The sequence below is a fragment of the Heterodontus francisci genome, chromosome 1 (genome assembly GCF_036365525.1).
Source record: "Heterodontus francisci isolate sHetFra1 chromosome 1, sHetFra1.hap1, whole genome shotgun sequence".
In the NCBI taxonomy this organism is placed as follows: domain Eukaryota; kingdom Metazoa; phylum Chordata; class Chondrichthyes; order Heterodontiformes; family Heterodontidae; genus Heterodontus; species Heterodontus francisci.
The window spans coordinates 138,774,717-138,793,570 of record NC_090371.1 but is presented as its reverse complement, the minus strand read 5'-3'; the positions used below and the strand labels follow the sequence as shown (position 1 = coordinate 138,793,570).

General features: G+C 44.0%; 1 protein-coding gene across 3 annotated transcripts in view; it reads left to right on the top strand.

Annotated features, from left to right (window-relative positions):
• The window catches only part of LOC137372677 (kelch-like protein 5), a 211,094-nt gene that overhangs the window by 37,680 nt on the left and 154,560 nt on the right, over window positions 1-18,854 (top strand). For 2 of the 3 annotated variants that reach the window (XM_068036744.1, XM_068036724.1), the window contains exon 2: window positions 5,515-5,623. The exons of the other annotated variant lie outside the window; for it this stretch is intronic. The gene's annotated coding sequence lies outside the window, so the exon portion shown is untranslated. The remainder of the gene's footprint in view (window positions 1-5,514; window positions 5,624-18,854) is intronic. 3 annotated transcript variants of the gene reach the window in all.

Genomic DNA, 18,854 nt, shown 5'->3' with positions numbered 1-18,854 from the left:
CTAACTTTTGGGGGCATGTGCCAAAAATAGGAGAGCAGTCCCACAGACTAGTCAAGCAACAGTCTGACATAGTCATATCATGGAATCATACCTTACAGACATCACCATCCCTGGGTGTATCCTGTCCCACCAGCAGGACAGAGCTACCAGAGGTGATGGCACAGTGGTATGCAGTCAGGAGGGAGTTGCCCTGGAAGTCTTCAACATCAACTCCGGTCCTCATAAAGTCTCATGGCATCAGGTCAAACATGGGCAAGGAAACCACCTGCTGATTATCACCTACCACCCCCTCTTCAGCTGATGAATCAGTACTGCTCCATGTTGTACACCAATTGGAAGAAGCACGAAGGGTAGCAAGGGTACAGAATGTACTCTGGGTGGGGGACTTCAATGTCCATCACCAAGAGTGGCTCGGTAGCACCACTACTGACCAAGCTGGCAGAGTCCTAAAGGACATAACTGATAGACTGGGTCTGCGGCAGGTGGTGAGGGAACCAACGAGAGGGAAAAACCTACTTCTTCTCGTCCTCACCAATGTACCTGTTGCAGATGCATCTGTCCATGACAGTATTGGTAGGAGTGACCACCGCACAGTCCTACTGGTGACAAAGACCCGTTTTCACATTGAGGATACCCACCATCGTGTTATGTGGCACTACCACCATGCTAAATAGGATAGATTTCAAACAGATCTAGCAACTCAAAACTGGGCATCCATGAGGCGCTGTGGGCCATCAGCAGCAGCAGGAATGTATTCAACCACAATCTGTAACCTCATGGCCCAACATATCCCCCACTCTACCATTACCATTCAGCTGGGGGACCAACCCTAGTTCAATGAAAAGTGCAGGAGGGCATGCCAGGAGCAGAACCAGGCATTACTAAAAAGGTGTCAGCCTGGTGAAGCTACAACACAGGACTACTTGCATGCCAAACAGCGGAAGCAGCATGCGATAGACAGGGCTAAGCGCCCCTACAACCGACGGATCAGATCTAAGCTCTGCAGTCCTGCCACATCCAGTCGTGAATGGTGGTGGATAATTAAACAACTAACAGGAGGTGGAGACTCCACAAATATCCCCTCAATATTGGGGGAGTCCAGCACATCAGTGCAAAAGATAAGGCTGAAGCATTTGTATCCATCTTCAGCCAGGCGTGCCGAGTGGACGATCCATCTCAGCCTCCTTCTGAGGATATCCAACATCACAGATGCCAGTCTTCAGCCAATCCAATTCAGTCCATGCGATATCGAGAAACGGCTGAAGGCACTGGATACTGCAAAGGCTATGGGTCCTGACAAGATTCCGGCAATTATACTGAAGACTAGTGCTCCAGAACTAGCCTAACCAAGCTGTTCCAGTACAGCTACAACACTAGCATCTTCCCAGCAATATGGAAAATTGCCCAAATACACAAAAAGCAGAACAAATCCAACTTGGCCAATTACTGCCCTATCAGTCTACTCTCGATCATCATCAAAGTGATGGAAGGGGTCCTCGACAGTGCTATCAAGTGGCACTTGCTCAGCAATAATCTGCTCACTGATGCTCAGTTTAGGTTCCATCAGGGCCACTCAGCTCCTGACCTCATTATAGCCTTGGTCCAAACATGGACAAAAGTGCTGAACTGCAAAGGTGAGGGAAGAGTGACTGCCCTTGGCATCAAGGCAGCATTTGACCGAGTATGGCATCAAGGAGCCCTAGCAAAACTTGAGTCAATGGGAATCAGGGGGAAGACCCTCCGCTGGCTGGAGTCATACCTAGCACAAAGGAAGATGGTTGTGGTTGTTGGAGGTCAGTCATCTCAGTCCCAGAACATCACTGCAGGAGTTCCTCAGGGTAGTGTCCTAGGCCCAACTATCTTCAGCTGCTTCATCAATGACCTTCCCTCCATCATAAGGTCAGAAGTGGGGATGTTCGTGATGATTGCACAATGTTCAGCACCATTCACGACGACTCGGATGCTGAAGCAGCCCATGTCCAAATGCAGCAAGACTTGGACACCATCCAGGCTTGGGCTGATAAGTGGCAAGTAACATTCATGCCATGCAATGACCATCTCAAACAAGAGAGAATCTATCCATCTCCCCTTGACGTTCAATGACATTAGCATCACTGAATCCCTCCACTGTCAACATCCTGGGGGTTACCATTAACCAGAAACTGAACTGGACCAGACACATAAATACTGTGGCTACAAGAGCAGGGCAGAGTCTGGGAACTCTGCAGCAAGTAACTCACCTCCTGACTCCCAAAGCCTGTCCACCTTCTACAAGGCACATCAGGAATGTGATGGAATACTCTCCACTCGCCTGGAAGAGTGCAGCTCCAACAACAGTGGTTAGCACCCCATCCACCACCTTCAACATTCACTCGCTTCACCATCGATGCACAGTGGCAGTTGTGTGTACCATCTACAAGATGCATTGCAGCAACTCACCTAGGCTCCTTTGACAGCATCTTCCAAACCCGCGACCTCTACCACCTAGAAGGACAAGGACAGCAGATACATGGGAACACCACCACCTGCAAGTTCCCCTCCAAACCAAACACCATCCTGACTTGGAACTATATCGCTGTTCCTTCACTGTCGCTGGGTCAAAATCCTGGAATTCCCTTCCTAACAGCACTGTAGGTGTACCTACACCCAAGTACTGCAGTGGTTCAAGAAGGCAGCTCACCACCGCAATAAATGCTGGCCGAGCCAGCGATGCCCACATCCCATGACTGAATTTTTAAAAAACGGCAGATGCAGGAAGGATTTGGAGTCTAGATCCAGGGGACACAGTCTCAGAATAAGGGGCAGGCCATTTAGGAATGAGGTGAGGAGAAATTTCTTCACTCAGAGGGCTGTGAAAGCTCAGTCGTTGACTGTGTTCAAGAATGAGCATGATAGATTTATCCATATTAAAAACATCAAGGGAAACGGGTATAGTGCAGGTAAATGATGTTGAAGTAGAAGATCAGCTATGATCTCATTGAATGGCAGAGCGGGCTCGAAGGGCTGAATGGCCTACACCTGCTCCTGTTTCTTATGTTCTTAAGTTCACACAGTCCTCCAAAATATGCTAGCACATGGAGTTACGAGCATGCTTTCGATCATATCTTTTCACCCTTCCACTACCACTTGTTATCCATTTTTCCTTTGTGCAATATCATGGAATTTTTTCTACATTAAAGGAACTATATGTGCAAATTGTTGCTGCTGTTGTCATTCTGATGTCCATGACGGGATCTTTCATACTCATCTCAGTTCAGTTTAGGGAAGAATTTCTGTTTCACATCCTGTGCCCTTCATTTGAAGTCTTGCTATTGAAGGGGCAAAGGTTTCTGGGCTAGGGCAAATTTAATTCAGTTGTGGATGCTCTTCTCTGGCTTCAAGATGGCTCTGGACCAATAAAACCTGTGCCTTTAAATAGAGTAAATGTGCACTTTTGCCTACCACTTTATTCTAATCCTTTTAGTGTGGTCCTACACAAAGGCATTTCATCAGTGGGACAGAGGGGAAATTAAAAATGTTCTTGCCTTTCATACTGACTGATACCATAATGACATTGGAATGTTCTGGGAATTGGATCACCTGCTTGCCCTGGGATGGTATGAAGATAGGACAAAATACGTTATCAAAAAAATAACACCCATGTTTTTAAGCATTATTCATGATTAAACTCATTTTAAAATATTTTTGGAAGTGCTTTCACTTTATATTCCTAGCATTCTGTGTAAATAAAACTTTAGAATTTTACAGAGAGAAGTTATGTTGGTGGATTAAAAATGTAACCTCTAAATTGAGTAGTGTTGACACCTTTTTATTCGGCACATTTTCTTAATTTACATGCATAACCTGTTAATGTTGTTGCATGATCTTGAAATAGTGTGATGAAAATTCTTCCTTGGAAAAAATTGTTCACTGAAGTACAAAAATGCTTATTCAATCCTGCAGCAAATTCATAATCTCTTGTTTTCTTAATCTTGCTGTAGATCCAGAATATAATTTTTAACAAACCCAGATTACCTCATTAGAGAATCATTGTGCAGTACGATTGAATATTGGTGTGCTAGGTTATTGTATAATTTAAATTTGTATGCCTCAATAACCATGCACTGCTCACAAAGTTGTATGTAAAATATTTATAAGTTTCCTTTATGACTCGGGAATATTGATCGAATATAACTAGTCTTTCAAGAGGACTATCCATTACCTGTCATTGTCCTAAGATATTTTGACCTTTCAGTAAACCATTTTTGTAGATTCAATTATTTTCTTAAAATAGAGTCCAGACTCTTCCCCCTCTCTAACTTTTCAATCTTAAGTAAATTCAGTAAGTTTTTCTGGCTGCAAACTAGAAGGATTTGAACAGAGTTGGTCCACGCTAGTTTGATCAGACGTGATTTCCCCCTTCACCTCTCCCTTTTAAAAAAAAATGCACATTACCCCTGTACCACATTGTATGCAATGGCTTCTCTGACAACTGTGAGCCATTTGGGTTAGAGTGATGGGAAAGAAGCTGAGCCCCAGGAGAACTGCTCAAGGTACTTCTCCCAGGGCTGAATCTGACTTGTCTATGTTTGTATGTGATATATTTAAACATATGATTCATTTGGAATTCATTTAAATATTAATAAAATAATGCAGTGCAGACCAGATTTTGCTCCTTTGATTGGAAATGTAACTGCAGGGTGTGGAGTTTCTTCAAGATTGTTTTAATCTTTGAATTTAATTGTATCTTTGTTGATGGGTTTCATGTAGCAATTGTCATGCAAACCAAACTTATTTTTCATCTGAATTTTTTTTTGGAAATTTTAATTTGTGTCCAATATATGAAAATGCTAAGGACAGAGCCTCAAAGGAAATGAAATATTGATAGATTAAATTTCTTCTGGTAGCATACTGGTTAGTACATTTAAGTAAAATTCCTTTGGGTGCTATTTTAATGCAATCTTTAACTCATTTAAAATAGTCAGTTGTTAAACACTCTGTTACCAGAGGAAATTAAACCCATTGAAGCTTTATAGCTTAAAAGGTATTTTCCTATTGCTGACTTCACAAACTGATTTCTAGTGCTTTTCTCATCCCATTTCTTTGGGCTTCCTTTGTAATCTGTTTAAGAAGAAATTCATCTGTAAATTATGAAATGTAATGTTTATAATCACACTGCATCAAGGTTGTATCCTATTTAAATTTTATATTAATTGATCATAAACTAGCTTGGGGGACTTTATTTTTCTTTCATCTAGTTTCCCAATTTTTACCCCAGTTTCCAATTGGAAGGACATCGAACATTATTCTGTAATGTGCATTTTCTCTTTCTTGGAAGATTAAGTCTACTTTTCACATGGCCTCAAACTTCAAGTTTAAAATCACTTGGCATTCAAGCTGAAAAAATAGCAGTCCCAATCCATCGGTTATAGCCTCAGGGACAAAAAAGTAATTTTCCAGAAGGCAGTACTAATTTTTAATGCATTTGCATTGTCTCATAACTTCAGAAGCATGTGAAATTCTTTTTTATTCTAGGAGAAAGACCTGTTCCAGCTGTAGCACCTACAATAAAGTGCATCGAAAGAGAAACATAACTTCCTTGGAATCTAGTTTTCAACAATCTTTTTAATCATTATAAAAAAAGGTAAATAGTTTGATTTTTGTTTAATTTTAATGTGTTGGAGCTATCTATAGTTATGTTTTGAAAAATCTAGCCAGGATTTTGTGCCTCAGCTGAAAATCTGGCATGAAGTTAGTGGGACAGATATTGTGTTTGTTGTTTGTTCGGTTGCTGATTCTGGCAAATTTTTAATGGTCAGACTAATTTGAGTAATTTCAGCAGGATTCCCATATGTATTGGAAAGCCTGTCTCAGGGAGGGAAGGAAATTAATCTATAGGACTTGAGGACCTACATCAATGAAGCATGGCTGGCTGCGTTTGGGGCAGCTGAAGCCATTTTATTTTTACATTTCCTGACCAAAGGGATTTAAATTTTAATCCTCTACCCATCATAGCAGCACTGTATTACCAGGAATGCACTGGTGTTTCTTGTATCAGGGTTGCTATAGTATTAATGACAAGAAATACATCGTATAATTTTTCCCATGATTAATCCTCCTTTGCCTTGCAGTATAGCTTTTCTTTTGGGATTTGGAGCAGCCACAAAATCTAGTGGGAGCCCATACGTGATAAACTTTTAAAATTATGTGTATATGCAAAATATTGGCTTAATTTTATTAAGCCATCACACAGTAACAGGAATTGTCATGATCCCTTGAGTTGTTCATTGCATTCTAAGAAAGGAATGCACTTAATAACCTTATTGGTTTTCTGATTTCAGGCTTTCTTGTGTTATCTGAGGTTACTAATATGTTTAAATGTAATAGTGTGACAATAAATAATTAAACATTCAAGTAACATTCAGGATATAGATCGGTTGGAGACTTGGGCGGAGAAATGGCAGATGGAGTTTAATCCGGACAAATGTGAGGTAATGCATTTTGGAAGGTCTAATGCAGGTGGGAGGTATACAGTAAGTGGCAGAACCCTTAGGAGTATTGACAGGCAGAGAGATCTGGGCGTACAGGTCCACAGGTCACTGAAAGTGGCAACGCAGGTGGATAAGGTAGTCAAGAAGGCATACGGCATGCTTGCCTTCATCGGTCGGGGCATAGAGTATAAAAATTGGCAAGTCATGTTGCAGCTGTACCGAACCTTAGTTAGGCCACACTTAGAATATTGCGTCCAATTCTGGTCGCCACACTACCAGAAGGACGTGGAGGCTTTGGAGAGGGTACAGAAGAGGTTTACCAGGATGTTGCCTGGTCTGGAGGGCATTAGCTATGAGGAGAGGTTGGAAAAAATCGGATTGTTTTCACTGGAACGACGGAGGTGGAGTGGCGACATGATAGAGGTTTACAAAGTTATGAGCGGCATGGACAGAGTGGATAGTCAGAAGCTTTTTCCCAGGGTGGAACAGTCAGTTACTAGGGGACACAGGTTTAAGATGCGAGGGGCAAAGTTTAGAGGGGATGTGCGAGGCAACTTTTTTTACACAGAGGGTGGTGAGTGCCTGGAACTTGCTGCCAGGGGAGGTGGTGGAAGCAGATACGATGGCGACGTTTAAGAGACATCTTGACAAATATATGAATAGGAAGGGAATAGAGGGATATGGGCCCCGGAAGTGCAGGAGGTTTTAGTTTAGGCAGGCATCAAGATCGGCGCAGGCTTGGAGGGCCGAATGGCCTGTTCCTGTGCTGTACTGTTCTTTGTTCTTTTTTTTTTTGTTTTAGAGATACAGCACTGAAACAGGCCCTTCGGCCCACCGAGTCTGTGCCGACCATCAACCACCCATTTATACTAAACCTACACTAATCCCATATTCCTACCACATCCCCACCTGTCCCTATATTTCCCTACCACCTACCTATACTAGGGGCAATTTATAATGGCCAATTTACCTACCAAATGCATCAATGCCATTTATCCCAACCACTCCATGTGGTCGTGAGTTCCACATTTTCACCACTCTGGGTAAATAAGTTTCTTCTGAATTGCTTATTGGATTATGTTAGTGACCATCTTATATTTATGGCCCCTAGTTTTGATCTCCCCCACAAGTGAAACATTTTCTCTGCATCTTCCCTATCAAACCATTTCATAATTTAAAAACCTATCAGTTTGAAATTGCACTTCCGGTTCCCAAGTCCAAATCGTTAATGTGAATGGTAACAGTGGTCCCAGAATATATCATTGAGGAACACCACTTCCCACCTTTTGCCAGTCTGAGTAGTAACCATTAACACCGACTGTTTTCTGTTATGTAGCCAACTTGCTATCCATTCTACTACTTGTCCTTGACTCCATCGCTCTTTGTTTAATCTGATCATTTAGATTGGCTCCATTCATTCTAAAACTTTCACAACTTGTGGATTTTGTAGTGCTTAAGTTACTTATAAATTATAACACTTGGTAAATTAACAGTTATTTGACATAAGGAGACGTATTGCCAAATTAATTTGAGAAATCAACAAAAATACATTGATTTCAAGACAGGTTCAGTAAATAATGCATGTTGTCAGTTACCGATTTCCTATGTGCTGATCTCATTTTGCTGGAGTAAATCAACAACCTGAGTAAGGTCATAGCTGGAGTATGGTGTGCAGTTTTGGACTGCACACTACAGGCAGGATATTTAGGCAAAAGGTGAGGGTACGGCTTGGTGTAACGCAATGCAAATACCAAGAACGAAGTAACAATTCGGGCTGTTTTCATTAGAACAGAGGAGTTTCTTCTTCTTTGGCCTCTTTCTCTCTCTCTCGAGACAATGGGTAAGCGCCTAGAGGAGGTCAGTGGTTTGTGAAGCAGCGCCTGGAGTGGCTATAAAGGCCAATTCTAGAGTGACAGACTCTTCCACTACAGGTGCTGCAGATAAAATTGGTTGTTGGGGCTGTTACACAGTTGGCCCTCCCCTTGTGCTTCTGTCTTTTTTCCTGCCAACTGCTAAGTCTCTGCCGCACTTTAGCCCCGCCTTTATGGCTGTCCGCCAGCTCTGGCGATCACTGGCAACTGACTCCCACGACTTGTGATCAATGTCACAGAACTTGTGATCAATGTCGCGTTTGCAGATGTCTTTAAAGCGGAGACATGGACGGCCGGTGGGTCTGATACCAGTGACGAGCTCGCTGTACAATGTGTCCTTGGGGATCCTGCCATCTTCCATGCGGCTCACATGGCCAAGCCATCTCAAGCGTCGCTGGCTCAGTAGGGTGTATATGCTGGGGATGTTGGCCGCCTCGAGGACTTCTGTGTTGGAGATACGGTCCTGCCACCTGATGCCAAGGATTCTCCGGAGGCAGTGAAGATGGAATGAATTGAGACGTCGCTCTTGGCTGACATACGTTGTCCAGGCCTCGCTGCCTTAGAGCAAGGTACTGAGGACACAGGCTTGATACATTCGGACTTTTGTGTTCCGTGTCAGTGCGTCATCTTCCCACACTATCTTGGCCAGTCTGGACATAGTAGTAGTGGAATTCTTTCCCATGCGCTTGTTGATTTCTGCATCGAGAGACAGGTTACTGGTGATAGTTGAGCCTAGGTAGGTGAACTCTTGAACCATTTCCAGAGCGTGGTCGCTGATATTGATGGATGGAGCATTTCTGACGTCCTGTCCCATGATGTTCGTTTTCTTGAGGCTGATGGTTAGGCCAAATTCGTTGCAGACAGCCGCAATCCTGTCGATGAGTCTCTGCAGGCACTCTTCAGTGTGAGATGTTAATGCAGCATCGTCAGCAAAGAGGAGTTCCCTGATGAGGACTTTCCGTACTTTGGTCTAAACTGAGGAGTTTACAAGTGATTTAATAGAGTTGTTTTAAAATTATGAAGGGATGGAACAAGATAGATTGAAACAAACTGATTCCAGTATTTGGAAGACCTGGAACAAAGGAATATGCATATCAAATTAAATGTAAGGTTTGGGACAGAGCAGGAGAAACATTTTTACGCAGAGGATTGTGAGGCTACGATGTGCACTACCAGAGTTGATTGAAGCAGAGACCAACATGTAAACATAGGTTAGATAGATGGTTCAAGAAAAGGAGAGTAAAGGGATTTGCAAACAGAGCAGACATTTAGAATTAGAGTTACTGCTTGTGTGAAAGATAAACAACTCAGACTGGTGGGGCAATGACCTGTTTCTCTGTCATAATTTCTATATAATTCTATATAACAAAGATTCCAAAATCCTTGCATCCATTTTTAAAAACATGAATATTAGGGGATTTTTAAAAACATTTCAACCTGAAGCATAATGGTAAATATAATTAAATAGCATTAAGCTTAATTTACCTTATAGCTCAGAATTGTGTATCTATTTGTGTCTACTTATTGTGTACTATTTGATCTGCAGAATTGTGTGGGACAAGGCTGATTATGATACCAAATGAAGGAAAGTATTCCTGCTAATAAGCAGTTTGTACAAAGGCTCTGATTTGGTTTTCTCCTTATGAAAACTGGCTGTGTGCTATAGATTAAAGACTTTCAGATGCTATTGTGCATTCTGACCACTTTTCCTTTTATAAAAAGGTATAAATTGATTCAAAATAGAACTAGGTGCAGTCTCTAGCTGGATAGATCGGACCAAATTTTGTTGAGCTCCTGATGTCTGGCTTCATGGCGAGGGTGGGGGCGTTGCCGGAAGATCGCTGAGGCAGCGGCCGGCCACGGAGCCCGACACCAGGATTGTCGGGCCCTATCTTCCCGGCGGCAGCGAGGCTCCATGGCAGCCACCCTGCCACTCGCGACGGGACCCAACTTTAAATATTGAAATAAAAGACATAAATAAATTAACATACCTTTCACTACAATTTTTGCAGCTGTCTGTGATCTTCCGTGTGGCGGCTGGCATTCGCGCGCCTTTACTTTCCCGTCCAGGGAAAGCTGACGCCACTGAGGTGGAGAAGGGGAAAACTTAGGATTTTTAGTGGGGGGGGGGGGGGAGGAAAATGGGGGTCAACTCAGCATGTGTAGGGGAGGGGGAGAAGGGGTGCCCTCTGTACTTTGTGCTGTTGTGGGGGGAAGGTCACATATTAAACACAAGTGTTTGGGGGGAGTGGGGGACCAGGAAAGCCATTTATTTTTTTTGTATTGGGGGGTGGTACAAGCCGGGAAAAAAAATTCAGTGTTTTATTTTGGAGAGTGGGTTGGTAGGGGCTTCAACTGTGCAGGTCTGGCAGCCCTTTAAAAATGGCACCAGCGCCTGCGCAGAGGCAGCTGACGCTGTTGCCGGCATCGCAGAGCCCGACCTGCCATGAGTTTGGCGGCCGCCATTTTTTTCGCCCTCCGCTGGCGGCAGGAGAATAAAATTCAGCCCATTGAGTGCAATGACAAATTAAAGACCACTATAGTGAACTGCTATTATGGTTATTATGATTGTACAGCTACTTATTACATCTAGGTATTATTTTCTAGGCTTTCTGCCATAGGCCAGCTGATTTTCAATAGATCTAGGATGGGCAGAGACAGAAAGCTGTGCTGGGATGTGCTTTGCTGCATGTGCACCTCCCTCATTTCCTGGGGGTGGATTATGTCGGAGCATGTCTGTGAGCCGATTGTTAATTTGGTGAAATAAAAACAAGAAATGCTGGAATCACTCAGCAGGTCTGGCAGCATCTGTGGAAAGAGAAGCAGAGTTAACGTTTCGGGTCAGTGACCCTTCATCGGAAGGGTCCAATGAAGGGTCACTGACCCGAAACGTTAACTCTGCTTCTCTTTCCACAGATGCTGCCAGACCTGCTGAGTGATTCCAGCATTTCTTGTTTTTATTTCAGATTTCCAGCATCCGCAGTATTTTGCTTTTATGTTAATTTGGTGAAGGTGAGCGAAACACAGCCTTTGCCAAGTATTGCCCACATTTATCCAGCATTCAAAGATCAACAGAAGAAACCTTGGGACTTCAAAATAAGAGGAGCTTGTATGAACATGCTCAGAGCAAAGTCGTGCACAAATCCCATCAGCAAACATTTTAAAGAGATTTTTTTTTTTACAGGCAGCTCAGCAGCTGCCTCTTACTCCTGCTGCTGCAAGTTTCCACTCTGCCTCAGTTGCCCCCAAATCAGAAAACCTGAACCTATTTCTTGTTACAGTTACTGAAACGTCCTTTAGAATAGAAAATTTAAGATGACATCCTGAAGCACTCAGTCTGCAGCATTTTCTTTGTCTGATTTATAGGTTTTTTTTCTCAAAGTAATTTTGTGTTTCAGGCACTTTCTACTGCCAGAGATTTAATTTCAGATCCATTTGGTTTTTAGTGCATAGATTATTGGAAACATAAGATGTCCTAGATTTGAATCAATGGTAATTTCAGAGAAACATCCTGACAGATGATCTATAAACAAGGTTTCTTGGCTGCCATATCTTATGTCAAAAGTGACCACAACAAGCCTCCCAGAGTGTAGAATCATAGAATTTTACAGAACACAAAAGATGCCTTTCAGCGTACTGTGTCTCTGCTAGCTCTCTGAAAAAGCTATCCACTCATTCCCAGTTCCCTGTTTTGTCCCCATATGCTTTAAATATTTTCTTTTCAAATGCTTTTCCACTTCCGAGTTAAAGATTATTATTCTGCCTCCACCAGTGCTTCTGGTATGGTATCAACAACACTAAGCATACAAAAATTCTCCTAACGTCTTCTCTTGTTCTTTTGGTGATGATCTAAATTTATTCCTTCCAGGTACCAACTCATCAATCAGTGAAAATGGTGCTTCCCTATTTACCTCAATAAAAAGCATCCTAATTTTGCATACCCATTTCAGATCTCCCCTTAACAATCTCTATCATTTTACCTTTCGCAAACTTCCTATATATGCTGCCATATTCCTTTAATACTGCGGGGAGAATTTTATCAACCTCAATCAATCAATCAGGCTCCTATATGATACATTAACTAGTGCCTGTTAAATATCCCTGGTTCTCTGACACAACTTGGAACAAAACATGGGACTTTTCAACTTTCATTTCCACTAAAGTCAGCCCTATATACTTCTCAGTGAGATTATTATTGAGCAGCGCAAATGTAAATCAGCATAAACATTAATTTTAATTTTATGATGAGTGCATAGAGACAAGAATAGGCCATTCATCCCCTCTAGCTTATTCATCTCTTCTGTTTGATCATGATTGAACTGTACCTGAACTCTATAATTACCTGTCTTTGATCCATACTCTTTGATATCCTTATCGAACAAAAATCTATTATCTCAGTTTCAAAAAGTCCAATTGACTGGGTATTCAGGAGTTTTTGGGGGAGATATTTCCAGATTTTCACAAGCCTATGTGTGGGGAAAAAATTCATCCTGATTTCACTGCTAACTGGCCTAGGTCTAATTTTAAGATTATGGCCCCATGTTCGTGATTCCCCCACTAGAGGAAATATCTCTGTATCTCCCCCTATCAAATCCATTTATCACTTTAAATGCCTCATTTAGATCACGCCTCAACTTCCTAAAATCAAGGAAATACACGACAGGTTTATGCAACCTGTCCTCAAAAATTAAATCTTTACAGAGAAAGTAGATAGTGGTAATGTTCCTAGCCCAGTAATCCAGAGGCCCAGACTACCAGACTACTGCTCCGAAGATATGGGGCTGGATTCTATAGAGCCCTTGACGTCTAGATCTATGGCGTGGGTGGGGAGTCCTGACGATGGCCCCGGATGAGGCCCACCATGGAGCTTGACGCCAGCAGGGCCCGGCCTGATATTGCTAGTGGCGGCAAAGCCTTGTGATGGCCCCCCCTCCCCCACCCCACCGTCACTCGGTGACAGGATTGCAATTTAAATATTTAAATCAATTAAAATGCCTGCATTAATTACTCTCCTGTCACCTCCCAAAGTCCCACCACGATCTTCACCCCGGCAGCCGGTACTGTCGAGCCTTCGCATCCCCATCCGGGGAAACAAGGCGCAACACTGGTGGGGAGGGGGGAGGAGGTAAATTTCTCAGTGCGGGGTGAGTGTGTGGAGAACGGGTCAAATTAACGTTGTGGGCGTAGGAGATGGTGGGAAGGGTTTTAGTTTAAAGTTTGTACAGTTTGGAGGGGGACGATCAGGTTGTAAAGGTAAGTGTTTTTGGGGGGGGAGAGGGCAAATAATTGAATTGATATTGGGGGGAGTGGGAGAGGGGGCAAAAGAAATGCATTTATTTATTTTAATTCAATTTCACTTTGTATTTAAAAATGGCGTCAGTGCCTGTGCACCGGGGACAGACAGCCTGCCCCTCCACATGATTTGGGGGGGGGGGGCATACCCCGACTATTTGAATGAGTCACTGCTCTTGGAATCACGGCGGCTCTTTGGCGTGCGGGCTTCAGCAGCGTGTTTATAGAATTCAGCCCATGAGTTCAAGTCCCACCAGGGCAGCTGGGGGCATTTAAATTCAATTAAATAATAAATCTGGAATAACGAGCTAGTCTCAGTAATGGTGGTCATGAAACAACTGGATTGTCATTAAAACCCATATGGTTCATCCGTGTTTTCAGGGGAGGAAATCTGCTGTCCTTAACCACTCTGGCCTGCATGTGACTCCAGACGCACAGCAATATGGCTGACTCTTAACTGCCCTCCGAAATAGCCCAGCAACCCACTCAGTGCTATCAAACCTGCTACAGAAAAGTTGAATAAGAATAAAACCAGATGGACCGCCCTGCACCGACGTAGGCACTAGACACGACAAAGGCACATTGGAGGCCCAATCGACCTCCCCACTAACATCTGGGAACTTGTGCCAAAATTGGAAGAAGCAGTTAGTCCCACACACTAGTCAAGCGACTGCCTGACATAGTCATAGTCACTGAATCATATCTTACAGCCAATGTCCCAGACTCCTCCATCACCATCCCCGGATATGTTCTGTCCCACCAGAAGGACAGACCCATCAGAAGTGGTGGCGGATAGTGGCATACAGTCAGGAGGGAGTGGCTTCAACATTGACTCCGAGCTCCCTAAAGTCACATGACATCAGGTCAAACACAGGCAAGGAAACCTCCTGTTGCTTAACATGAACAAACGAGCTGAACTCAAGAGGTGAGATGAGAGTGACTGCCCATGACATCAAGGCAGCATTTGACCGAGTATGGCGTCAAGGAGCCCTAGCAAAACTGGAGTCAGTGGGAATCAGGGGGCAAACTCTCCGCTGGTTGGAGTCATACCTAGTGCAAAGGAAGATGGTTGTGGTTGTTGGAGGTCAATCATCTCAGCTCCAGGACATCACTGCAGAAGTTCCTCAGGGTAGTGTCCTAGGCCCATCTTCAACTGCTTCATCAATGACCTTCCTTCAGTCATAAGGTCAGAAGTGGAGATGTTCGCTGATGATTGCACAATGTCCAGCCCCATTTGCGACTCCTCAGATACTGAAGCAGTCCGTGTAGAAATGCAGCAAGACCTGGACAACATCCAGGCTTGGGCTGATAAGTGGCAAGTAACATTCACGCCACACAAGTGCCAACAAGAGAGAATGTAACCATCTCCCCTTGACATTCAATAGCATTACGATCGCTGAATCCCCCACAATCAACTTCTAGGGGTTACCATTGACCAGAAACAGAACTGGAATAGCCAGGTAAGTACCATGGCTACGTGATCAGGTCAGAGGCCAGGAATCCTGCGGCGAGTAGCTCACCTCCTGACTCCCCAAAGCCTGTCCACCATCTACAAGGCACCAAGTCAGGAGTGTGATGGAATACTCTCCACTTGCCTGGATGGGTGCAGCTCCAACAAGAAGCTCGACACCATCCAGGGCAAAGCACCCCGCTTGATTGTCACACCATCCACAAACATTCACTCCCTCCACCACCGACGCACAGTAGCAGCAATGTGTACCATCTACAAGATGCACTGCAGCAACGCACCAAGGCTCCTTTGACAGCACCTTCCAAACCCGCGACCTCTACCAACTAGAAGGACAGGGCAGCAAATGCATGGGAACACCACCTGCAAGTTCCCCTTCAAGCCACACACCATCCTGACTTGGAACTGTATTGCCGTTCTTTCACTGTCGCTGGGTCAAAATCCTGGAACTTCCTTCCTAACAGCACTGTGGGTGTACCTACCCCACATGGACTGCAGCGGTTCAGGAAGACAGCTCACCACCACCTTCTCAAGGACAATTAGGGATGGGTAGTAAATGCTGGCTGAGCCAGCGACGCCCACATTCCATGAATGAATAAAAAAAAAGTAAAAAAATCTACCACCCTCCCTCAACTGATGAATCAGTACTCCTCCATGTTGAACACCACTTGGAAAAAGCCCTGAGGGTAGCAAGGACACAGAATGGACTCTGGGTGGGGGATTTCAATATTCATCACCAAGTGGCTCAGTAGCACCACTACTGACTGAGTCCTGAAGGACATATCTGCCAGACTGGGCCTGCAGCAGGTGGTGAGAGAACCAACAAACCTACTTGACTTTATCCTCACCAATCTACCGATCGCAGATAAATATCTCCGTGACAGTATTGGTAGAAGTGACCACCGCACTGTCCTTGTGGAGACAATGTCCCGTCTTCACGCTGAGGATGCCCTCCATCATGTTGTGTGGCACTACCACTGCATGAAATGGGATGGACTCAGAACAGATCTAGCAGTTCAAAACTGGGCATCCATGAGGTGTTGTGGACCATCAGCAGCAGCAGAATTTTATTCGACCACAATCTGTAACCTCATTGTCTGGCATATCCCTCAATCTACCATTACCATCAAGCCAGGGGCTCAACCCTGGTTCAGTGGAAAGTGCAGGAGGACATGCCAGGAGCAGCACAAGGCATACCTAAAAATGAGGTTCCAACCTGGTGAAGCTACAACACAGGACTACATGCATGCTAAACAGCAGAAGCAGCATGCTTATAGACAGAGCTAAGAGATTCCACAACCAACGGATCATATCAAAGCTCTGCAGTACTGCCACATTCAGTTGTGAATGGAGGTGGACAATTAAACAACTAATGGGAGGAGGAAGATCCAAAAACATCTCCATCCTCAATAATGGGGGAGCCCGGACAGTCACTGCAAAAGACAAAGCTGAAGCATTTGCAACTATCTTCAACCAGAAGTGCCGAGCGAATGATCCATAACGGCCTCCTCCTGTGGTCCCCAGCATCACGGATGCCAGCCTTCAACCAATTCGATTCACTCCAAGTGATATAAAAAAATGGCTGAAGGCACTGGATACAGCGAAAGCTATGGGTCCTGACAACATCCCAGCTATAGTGGTGAAGACTGTGCTCTCAAACTAGCCACGCCCTTAGCCAAGCTATTCTAGTGCAGCTACGACACAGGCATCTATCCGACAATGCGGAAAATTGCTCAGGTATGTCCTGTCCACGAAAAGCAGGACAAATCCAATCTAGCTAATTACTGCCCCATCAGTCTACTCTTAATCATCAATGAAATGATGGAAGGTGCTGTTGACAGTGCTATCAAATAGTAATTACTCATCAACACCCTGCTCACTGATGTTCAGTTTGGGTTTTGCCAGGGCCACTCAGCTCCACACCTTTTTACATCTAAATGTCGACCACCGAACTGAATTCGAGGTGAGGTGAGAGTGATTGTCTTTGACACTAAGGCAGCATTTGACTGAGTATAGCATCAAGGATCCCTTGCAAAATTGAAGGCAATGGAAATCGGCAGGGGGAGGATTACTCTCTATTGGTTGAAGTCATACTTGGAAAAAGGAAAATGGTTGTGGTTGTTGGAGGCCCCCGGGCATCACTGCAGGAGTTCCTCAGGGTAGTGTCCTAGGTCTAACCATCTTCAGCTGCTTCCTCAAAGACCTCTCCATCATCAGGTCAGAAATAGGGATGTTCGCTGATGATTACACAGTGTTAATACCATTCCAAACTCCTCAGATACAGCAGCATTCTGTTCCTGCATGACTTGGACAATATTCAGGCTTTTGCTGATATGTGGCACAAATGGTACTTGCCACTCAAGTGTCAGGCAATGACCATCTCCAACAAGAGAGAATCTAACTATCTCCTCTTGACATTCAACGGCATTACCATTTCTGAATCTTCCACCATCAACATTCTGGGGGTTATCTCTGACCAGAAGCTTAACTGGACCAGCCATATAAATAAAAGCAAAATATTGCAGATGCTAGAAATCTGAAATAAGAACAGAAAGTGCTGGAAATACTCAGCAGGTCTGGCAGCACCTGTGGAGAGAAAAACAGAGTTAATGTTTCAGGTCTGTGATAATTCATCAGAACTACTAGCCATATAAATACTCTGACTACAAGAGCAGGTCAGAGGCTGGGAATTTTGCAGCCAGTAACTCACCTCCTGACTTCCCAAAGCCTGTCCACCATCTACAAGGCACAAGTCAGGAGTGTGATAGAATACTGTCCACTTGCCTGGATGAGTGCAGCTCCAACACTCAAGAAACTCGACACCATCCAGGACAAAGAGACCTGCTTGATCAGCACCACATCCACTACCTTAAACATTCACTCCCTTCACCACTGGGGCATAATGGCAGCAGTGTGTACCATATACAAGATGCACCGCAAAAACACACCAAGGCTCCTTCAGCAGCACCTTCCAAACCCACGAGCTCTATCACCCACAAGAACAATGACAGTAGATGCATGGGAACACCACCACCTGCAACCTCTCCTCCAAGTCACACATGATCCTGAGTTGGAACTATATTGCAGTTCCTTCATGGCCACTGGGTCAACAATGTGGAACTCCTTCCCTAACACCCATGGACTGCAGCGGTTCAAGAGGGTGACTCACCACCACGTTCTCGAGGGCAATTAGGGATGGACAATGAATTTTGGCCTTGCCAGCGACACTCATATCCCAAGAACGAATAAGAAAATATATACTTAACTTTAATCTACCAACTCCTTTAAAGAAGGAGCTGAACTTATAGAATTATGTTGAAGCAAACTGCCCTAACTCTTAAACTTGCATTGTTTCAAGGCTATGTGCCAATGAACTCAGTATATCAGTATATTCATCCACAAGCAGGTAGAATGAAATTGCCCAATTTCTTTACAAAATAAATGACAATTTAAAATGCTGGAATATTAGTTGAAAAATAGTCAATTTGATAAATATTTGGCTAATAACAGCGCTCAATGGAACATAATGGCACAGCAAGTTAATCCGCTTAGTAACAAACCATACAGAGTAGGGAAGTCCCAGTTCCAGTCACTGGTGGGTGCTGCGTGAGCTGATCTCAGCAGTGGTACTGGTAAGGCAGGGAAATGTTTTCTACAGAGTACAAAGAGTATATACTGAATAATGCAGATTGTAACATTACAAGGATATTCTACAGTTGTCCCTGAAACACTGCAGCTCCTCCAGGTCCTTCT